The sequence below is a fragment of the Acipenser ruthenus genome, unplaced genomic scaffold (genome assembly GCF_902713425.1).
Source record: "Acipenser ruthenus unplaced genomic scaffold, fAciRut3.2 maternal haplotype, whole genome shotgun sequence".
NCBI lineage: Eukaryota > Metazoa > Chordata > Actinopteri > Acipenseriformes > Acipenseridae > Acipenser > Acipenser ruthenus.
This window is the reverse complement of record NW_026707879.1, coordinates 9,935-17,941: the sequence shown is the minus strand read 5'-3', so window position 1 is coordinate 17,941 and position 8,007 is coordinate 9,935. Positions and strand designations below refer to the sequence as shown.

At 35.6% G+C, this 8,007-nt stretch overlaps 1 pseudogene; it reads right to left on the bottom strand.

Moving 5' to 3' along the window:
- Window positions 1–3,055: 3,055 nt before the first annotated feature.
- LOC131728490 (extracellular calcium-sensing receptor-like) lies at window positions 3,056–4,407 on the bottom strand (annotated as a pseudogene).
- Window positions 4,408–8,007: the final 3,600 nt, after the last annotated feature.

The following is an 8,007-nucleotide window of genomic DNA, read 5'->3' as shown; positions in this document are numbered from 1 at the left end:
CATTACTGGTGTTGGTTTGGTATTTTATTAAATCTGCTGCAGAAATATATCATTCCCTGCAGTAGTAACAACTATAAGTAATTCATGTCTAATACAGTATATAGAGAAATTTAAATATGTAATTAAAGTATTAAGTAAGTTATTATATCTCATTAGTTTGGTACAGGTTACTGCACATAAGATATTGCCTCAGGCTGTTTACTCTTTATGAGCCATTTCACCATACAGTAGAGCTGCAAGCAGGGTCATGATACCTTTATATTAACCAGGCAATAATTAAAAGGAATGGGTAATTATTTGTAGTTTCTTGGTTCCCAGTAATAACAGTTAAAAATTGTAGAATAAAGTTTAGGATTGAGGCAACGGTTAGTGTAGGCCTACTAAAAGGATATATGTATAATTACTAATAATATATTTTTACAATATTATAAACTGTTATATAAATATGCAATCATACCAAAGTTACTAAAGTTATCAGTTACCAAAGGAATTAAATATTTTTGTATACTTTCAAAATTGTATTCCTCCTAAAATCTTACAATTTTTTTCTGACATGCAAACGTATATATGCAAACAATATCACCTATTTCTTTACATTTACACATACACCTGAAGATGAGACAAGGTCTTTAAAGCAAGTGTTTGCACATCACAGTTAATCTAATGAACAATATCACCCAGGGTATAAAGCATTTATACCCTGGATGAAATAGCATTGTGTTTTCAAAACATCAAGGACTTGGTAGATAGTAAGAGGAAAAACTATTACATTTGATTTTATTATTTTGTTTAATGTAAGTTCTGTGTTGAGAAGAGTCACGTGTTCCCTTGTTTTTCGGCAGCCTGATTAGCAATTTCTCTAGGGAAGCTTATACAATTACTTTGTTAACTGACAGCTGGGTCTTCACAACGATTCTTTGGGACTTACTGCAAGTACTTAATTAATATTTTTTTCTTAGTCACTGTAGGGTACTGGGTAGAAGCAGGTCCCTCCAAAACACACACAGATACGCTTTAGAACACACACTGCGGGAATGAATACTAACTTTGACAGACAGTGTCAACAGCAAAATGACAACCATTTGTTCCCCCTTTGCACTGTGGAAATGAGACTACTGTATATAGTGAGTCATTGTGCACAATTATAATAGCAAATTCTGCTTTCTGGGTAATGGAGTAGTGAGGGCAGAGAAAGGTTAGTGGAAATCTATTTTCTATGTATGGAGAGTGTGAGTGTATTATTATCATCCAGCTTTCTCTGGCGAGCTGAAATGTTTTCAGATTTCAGGAAAGTTAAAACATCTCTTTGATACACACTCAGTTCAGACTGCCTATTAGTAATCTTCATTGAAGTAAGAGGAGAAATGTGTTGATTTTAGACCGCTGAGTTTGTGCCATGCTGTTTTGTTGTGCTAAATGTTGGCTTACCCTACCTATGTTCAAATTACAGTTTTTAAATGCGGCATTTACGGTTCCCATATTTGGTTTTTAAGAGCCATCAAGGAATATATGCATTGCATGCCCCTTTTGAACCTAATTAAGGGAAGCAGGCTGTTTTTCTTTTTTTTTTTTTTTACTGTAGGGTGATGAGACATGTAATGTACCAGCGTGATGTTGTTTTGTATCCTGTGCATATTGAGAAATTAGGGGTGGCACAGAGGTTTAAAAATGATGTTATCATGCAGACGATTTCACTTTTATTATTACATTTGATTGGCATTTCTGTCAACAGTGTTCCAACCATCTGAATATTTAAAGGCACAAGCACTGGTGCATTTTTTTCATTTTGTTCTATCATTTATTTTAAATACAATTACATGTTTTGAATAATGATGAAATATTACCAAATAAAGAGACTATATCTGCTATAGAACTTGATTTAATCTCATTGACAAACGGTGTTTTCTGTTAACAGTAATATGCCCTGAAAAAAACCTAATACATTTAGATCTTCAATGCTGAAATGAGTTTTGTTTCTTATACTTGTATCACTGGGTGCTGTGGTGAAGGATCCCTTCATAGTCCCATTAAGAGGAATAAGCAATCCTTATTTTTCACGAGTAAAACATTAACATTGTAATGTGTGAATGGTGCTAGTTGCAGGAGGGCATGTCAAAGAAAAAGGCACATTTTCATGAAAGAAATGTAAGTTTGATGATTCCTCAAATGGGACAGTATTTTCTGATATAACAAAATATGTTTTCTGGTAACACTGGTATACTCTCCCCCATTTCTGTTTTCTTTTTTTTTTTGTGTACTTGTCTTGCCCTGCCCTGGGTACATGCATAACCTGCTCGCCTCTCAACCATTCTGATTTAACAGCACACCCTAGAGGTGAAATAAAAAATACAAAAACAGAGGGAGTGTCTTGTTTAATGCATTAAAAATCCATTCATAACACGTGTACAGCACAAAGACCAATGTTTTTATATAAAGTGTGAAACTTACAAATTCAACTTTGCCTGTGCCAGGCCTGCCCAATAAGTGCTTCTTTGTATTCTTTTTATTCTTCTCAGAAATTCACCTCTTTTAGGGGCCATATAGCGGACAAGTACGAAAAGAGAAAAAAAAAGAAAAAAAAAACTCGTTTAAATGACCTGCTGCACAACTCAAGCGACGCAAACTACGTATGATATTGTAACAACCTCGAGAGGTGGGGGGGAATCTCGGAGGACCACCGTGATGGACAGGTGGCGAGGACGCTGACTGGGAGGGGACAGGCTGCCAAGATGTCTTCTCCAATCGAGTCTGAGAAACGAGAGGGGGCGGGCCAGCATATAAGAGGGGGTGGGAAGAGAGACGACAGCCGAACAGGTAGGAGGGAAGACATAGTAATAGAGCAAGAGAACCAACCACTATTATTATTGTCAGCCGTGAGTCGAGCACCGACTGCAGCTGTGCCATGTTTTGACTCAGTACTAAAAATAAATTATTGGATGGGACAAATAACACGACAACTAACCAACCAATTCAGTGGATGCAGAACGTGCAGTCTCGATGTATGGGCAAGTCCACACCAGACAGAGAATGTCGGCAGCAACGCTGGGGGATGTTGCATGCTTGCCTTTAACAAATGACAATGTATGTAACATTTATAATGTAACATTTTGGAGCAAATATCCATACGACCACCCCGAAACTAGAAGACAGAATGGCAAATATCTCCACTGCCACTGTGTACTTTTCAGGAGAACTTACATAACCAGGGATGAATGTTATCCACACTGCACAGAATATTAACATACTAAATTTAGCCTCGTTAAAATTGTCCAGCAGCTTTCTTGCTAGAAATACTAAAATGAAGCACAAGATAGACAAGATTCCAATATAGCCTAGAACACAGCAAAAAGCTGTGACTGACCCTAAATCACACTCGAAAATAATTATATTGTTAAAAAGCTTTGCATTCTTTTGTGGAAATGGGGGCACAAGCCAGAGGATGCATATTAATACTTGAATAAATGTAAAAAAATATATATACTCAGTCTTTGCTGCATGGGACCAAACCACTTCATGATGTTGTTACCTGGAAGTGTCAATTTAAATGCCATCAATACCACTAATGTTTTACCCAAAACACAGGAAATGCAAGGAACAAATGTAATACCAAATACTGCGTTTTAACATAAAAGACAAGGGGGATGGCTCACCTATAAGCAAGAGGGAACAGAGGAAACAGAGTAGTATTGCAAACAAGAGCAGAAAACTAATTTCAGAATTGTTAGCGCGTACAATAGGTGTGCTTCTGAAATTAAAGAAAACAGCAGCAACAAATACTGTCAGGCATGCTCCGAAAACTCCTAGAAGAGACAGTATAACCCCCATGATTTCTCCAAAGGAAAGAAACTCGATCACTTTCGGAATGCAGGTGTTTTTCATTAGGTTTGACCAGTAATTCCATGGGCATTGTATGCAATATACTGACTCTACAAAGAAAATAAAAGCTGCGACTTCAACTTAATGGCATACAACAATACTGGGTGCAGTTCACAAATCTACACTCAGTTTGCATGAATTAAACAGGGATTGGTACTCATGGGTTTATTTTTGTGTTAAAAACTGGAACACTTGAGATCCAAATTATAGTGCAACAATCCTACCTGTTGTGTTACTGATTTCATCTTGTGTACACGACGCACAGTCAAGGGAACAGAAAGGTTCTCCTTCTCGAATGTGCCTTTCTTGTCCCTGGTGGGCAGCTTTTACTGCACACAGACGGTATAACCTAAGGATAATTATACATATTATTACTATGTATAATATTCATAGTTTACAGTTCAGCAATATAATTATAGTATTTGCCATGGTTTCCTTACTGTCTTTTGACCACCACCATTCCTGATTTATTACAAGTTCATGTCCTGGGGGTGCTGACCCATCATAGTAGCCTATGTCCACATACTGCATGTTGCCGTTTGTGTCTAATTGCCAATTGATTATATCATAAGTGGGAAATGGGTCCCTGTTTTCATCAAACTGTACTTCCTCTCCAGTTTGTGTTTTAAATCTGACTTCCTTCAAGCTCTGTATATCCTATAACAGAGAAAATACTATCAACTAGAATTGCCTATACTTGCTCGAAAGAAACAAAGAAAGAAAGAAAGAAAAAAAAGGAAAATAATTGCCAGGGCTTAATATTTCCTGTTGGAACATGTCTTATTGCCGTACTCATTTTCACATAGCAAGATTTTGTTTAGAGTGTGGACAAACCCCTTTGTATGTGTTGTATGTTATTCTTAGCTGTGAGACATCTGTATAAATGTTTTGAACTGTTTTTAAATCCTCCAAACCACTGCATATCTTCTCTGGGTACAACGACTGAGGATTCTCCAAGGATTCATGAGATTTTAGAGCACAATTAAATGTTTCTTCCCAAAACTCCTTCACATAGACATTTCTTGGATACTGGGAAGGATGAATCCTGAGAAGGAAGTCCTTTAACCCTTTAATACTAGCCCTCTGAATTCCTAGCCCCAGTGAGCCCCCAAGTCTTCCAAACTTTCTTTGGTTGATAGTCTGGCAGTGGCCCAATTTTCACTGTCCAGCCACACAATTCCTGTAACGTTTTTTTGGACTGGTGCTGTAAGATATCCCTGCAACTGCTCCCTTGTAATGAAGAGTAAAGATCCCACCAATAACAACATCTCCATCTTCTGATAAAGCTGATGGAGTGAACTTTCCATTAAGTCTGCATTGTGGTTCCCCAGCTCCCAACACAACACAATAGAGGAATATAAGACAAAAAGCAGCACCCATTTTAATGCTGATAATCTATCTACATGAGTGATGGATCGGTTATATAAGCTTCCAAATAAACAGACACCTGGTATTACATTATCGTATCAGGGACATGGAGTTATGTAAATGTGCCTAACTGTGTAGCCTTTGGCAATGTATTTTATTCTTTATGTTTCTGTTATTTTAAATAAAGACTAGCCACACTAAAACATGGTTTTACCTGTCTATTTGTTAACCTGCATTTAGAAATAATGTTAAGGAAAAAAATAAAATGATAATAATTATGATATTAATAATTTAAAACAAATCACCTTTTTTTTACGGGTGATCCTTTCCATAGTTTGTTTTTGTTATCTTTAATTAAAAACACTGGGGCATGATTTATCAAGGTTTTTTTTTTTTTTTTTAAGCTTCAAATTCAAAAGGCTGCTTTTATTCCCATTTATTTGGGATCAAATATATTTTGTGTATGAAACCTCCACAAGATGGCGACAAAGCTCTCTTGAATTGAAGGCTGGTTTTCAGGAGGTAGCATCATCAACATTCTGTTCTCATAAAAAAAAAAAAAAACAACACAGTGCTTTGGGTGCTTGAATAGATACATCGAAATCTGTTCCTGCTTCGTTTTATTGCTTTATGTCAATTAAAACAAAAGTGTAATTGTTATTAACGACTTGTCAGAAATCGCATGTTTGTTTGGCTTGATAAACTGTGAATCTGGAAACAGCACCTGTTAAATCATGTCTTACAAGGTATGTATGTGTCTCGATACGTAGTAATACGGTATTTTTACCGTATTACTACGTATTTTTTTTTTCTTCTGTATTTTTAATACAGAAGATTTGAAGTTTACAGCGTAGTCTCAAAACAAACTCTCCCAAATAAGAGATGAAGGTAACGACTGCACTATTGGAGTGCAGGGGTGGGTGTGTGTGTGTGTTTATTTATTTTAATAAATGTGTTTAGTGAGTCTGTTTTTGTTTTGTTTATTTATTAAATAAATAAATAAACATCAGAAACAACAATAAATTACTACGACTACTGCTAATAATAATAATAATAATAATAATAATAATAATAATAATAATAATAATAATAACAGGTTTAAATGTTTATTAATAATTTCATTTTTTTAAAAAAAATATGTGCAGAAACAACCTGGCGCTGTCACGTGGCACAGTGGCACGTGATCTGAAAATAAACGTCTAGCTTAAAAATTTTTTTTTACAATGTTCTGTATGGCCTAGTACTTTGGCTAGTCGTGTGAAATTGTGTCCATACGGGGTGTCCACATCGTCTTTCAGGTACAAGTACATTCATACATTGTCTTCTCCGGACAAACATGTTTTCATTAGTAGAAGAATTCAATCTCCATATCGCAAAGGATATGAGTTGAAAACTGTCATCGCAAGTGCTATTGTAACTTTAGATGTTTTGTCGCAGTTTGTCTATGCTTTACCTAGGTCTTGGTGAACATCCAATGTCATGAATATACTGGACGTATATCTGTGACTCAAAACCATGACTGTATTATGAATATGGTGGTACGTCTGTCGACATGGCGTTATTATCTGCCCTTACACTATTATTTACTGCACTTTAACGCCTATCTTTAAAATAATGTTTACTGGAGTAGACTATTTGCTTTCAATGTTCAGCTTTGTTTATCCCAGCATTATATTCTACTGTGCCAACAGTATATTAACCATACAAATTGATATATTCATTTATGCCGTTTTGGTCGCTAAATAGTCAGTCTACCCATGTTGCTGACGATTTTACTGCCGTAACTGTGTAACAAAGGGCTCTGTGTAAATGATAAAAACAAAAAAAAAGAAAATAAACAAAACAATGGTTCATTTGACAGCAGTGGTGTTTGAGACATTACACCAGTGATAAGACACTCCAAGATAATTGGTATAAACTGATTTTTAGATGACCTACACACTTAGTATACCCTATATTTATGAAACGAATTAATTTACAAATTAATCCTGTATTAAAATATATGGATAGATATAGATGTACAATAGTCAGTCAGGTTTAATTGTAATGTTATTTCATTCAAGCATGTTCTATGCTTATATCCTGAATCAAGGCAAAGGGCTGAGCTTTGTCTGTTTAAATAGAGCATCAAAGAGGAGATTTGGATAATGTAAGTGTAGTGTAGCCTACTAAACCTTTCTCTTGTCAGAAGCGCAATTTAATACCAGGCAACTTTCTGGCAGCTTTATTTCTGCTAATTTTTCAAACAACTTGTACAATTGTTACTTTCTCAAATCAAGATTGTTTATATATAGTGGTTTGAAGTATTTACATGGTGAAAATGCCTTAAATGTCACCTGAAACAAGTTGCAGAAAGGTTTCCATGTATTTCTTGGACATAGTTTACTGTAGGCCAGCATTCAAAAGGGGGCTACATTTAAATTCCTTGCCACATTTGCGTATCACCCATTTGCACATCAGGAGCATGGCATGCTTTATTTATGCTGTCAAAAAGCTGCTAAAATAATATCTGCAGTGAAGTTGCTCATCTGATTTACTGTGTGATAGTAGCTTACCATGAACATGAGTTCACAGTCCACTGGAGTGTTACATCAAAAAACAAACAAGAATATGCTGGAGAAGATCATTATTTAGCTGCTGCAGGTTCGGAACCATTCAAAAGACACCAAAAAAGCCAGTAACACAGTTTTCATGTTGATAATTTGCACATAATTATTTTTAATCATTTAAGAACAAATGCACTTTTCAAAGACTACAGTGTTT